General features: G+C 38.1%; 1 protein-coding gene across 1 annotated transcript in view; it reads right to left on the bottom strand.

The window, feature by feature from the left end:
- LOC138060454 (ATP-binding cassette sub-family C member 4-like) overlaps nucleotides 1-779 on the bottom strand; it is a 24091-nt gene extending 23312 nt beyond the window's left edge. The window contains exon 1 of the mRNA XM_068906228.1: nucleotides 751-779. The gene's annotated coding sequence lies outside the window, so the exon portion shown is untranslated. The remainder of the gene's footprint in view (nucleotides 1-750) is intronic.
- Between the last annotated feature and the right edge of the window lie 795 nt (nucleotides 780-1574).

The following is a 1574-nucleotide window of genomic DNA, read 5'->3' as shown; positions in this document are numbered from 1 at the left end:
AGGTTTGAGCTGACAAAACACCCTTAATATCAATAAGAGCTACAACCTCGGACACAATTGTTGAAACACTTTGCAATATCTTGCCCTCCCACAATGTTGTTTCCCCAAATGAACTCAGAAAATCACGTGCAAACAACATTGTGAGGGGAGAGAGAGCCGCGAAAGTTTCAGATCTGTATATTTGTGTACTGTTCCAAGGAATTTTATTTACAGCTGCTGCTTGTTGCTTACTTTGATAACTGCATCCCACTCGAACGCCTAGTTGGCGTCTTGTTATTAATCAACTCACTCACAACCGTGAGTGTAAGCTCAAACCCTCGCTTTACAGACTTCCTGTTTACTTGATTAGGAGCGTTTGCGAAGCCAACACAAACGAAATTAAGTTAATTAATCATTTAGTAGACTGAAATCAATCGAAGCTTCGCCCTCAGTCACGTTTCCCTTCGGTGCCCAAACATAACTCTTCCAAAAATCAGGTGGAATTCTCCTCATAGTTACTACTTCTTTTCTCTAAAGCATTTGAGATGAGAAATCTGATTTTTGTCCTAAATATCAACCAGAACGCTGGTCTCACTTGTCAAACGTTCAATACTTGCGAGTCGTATTGCTGCCTCCGTAGTCAATACTCGCGAGTCTCGCAAGTCTCACGGATGCTTTTTCCCGTAAACGAATTTTATCGTATTAACACTACAGAATATTAGCAGCGATAAGTGTTACCAGTTATCATGGTAAATTGCAAGTCAAGCTTACCTTAATTATGTTTTTAGCCGCCTAAGTCGATCAACATTCTTCACTCCAAATCTTCTTGCCAATAATTTAAATTAGCGAATGAGCCCAATGGTATATTACCTACATGGTTCACTAAGCCAAGGGCGTTAATATATTTTAATTCACATAGTATTTTTCAATTTGTGGACAAAATCAGAGTTACCTTTTGATTTCATTCTATCGTCAGTTACAACTTTCAATAGAAGTGTAGTCAAATTTAAGCTGGTCTCCTCGACATTGTATCTATTCTTTTTTGGTGATGTTGTTCTTATTACGAAACCGAACTATTTCATTAGCGGGATAAAATGTTAATGAGAAAAACTAAATGAAATAAGCTTTCGACCGTGTCAGTAAAAGCATTTCAGTTCGGCGGGAAAGTTATTATTTACAATCTCTCCGTTAAAAAATGCTCATGATACAAAATGACTGTTATGTAAAAATTAAGTACAACTAGGAAACTCGGAATTCTGTTAGAAAAAAATGGCTTTGTCTTTCACCCGCGTTTTCGTGAGATCTTCGCATGCACCACAAGCCTACCAGCTGATTTGCATAGCCTTCAGCGATAATCGCCTTCACAATATTGAAGATGAACTCGTGTCGTCGCGTAGAAATTGAATATAAAATTGAACCGCAAATATCCCGCTCAGCTCAATAGTTCATTTCAACTTTATGTATACACTCTTGTTTGAGAAAGCAATAACGATGACGTTCTGATTTAACTAAGAACTACTACACTTTGTTCTCTTTCTTTCAAGGGGAACGCTTGTTTTGAAGGCTACGGTAGACTGACTCTGAGTTGTCGACAT

The sequence above is a fragment of the Montipora capricornis genome, chromosome 8 (assembly GCF_036669925.1).
Source record: "Montipora capricornis isolate CH-2021 chromosome 8, ASM3666992v2, whole genome shotgun sequence".
Lineage (NCBI taxonomy): Eukaryota > Metazoa > Cnidaria > Anthozoa > Scleractinia > Acroporidae > Montipora > Montipora capricornis.
Note: the sequence above shows the minus strand (reverse complement) of the source record. Positions and strands in the feature narration are given on the sequence as shown.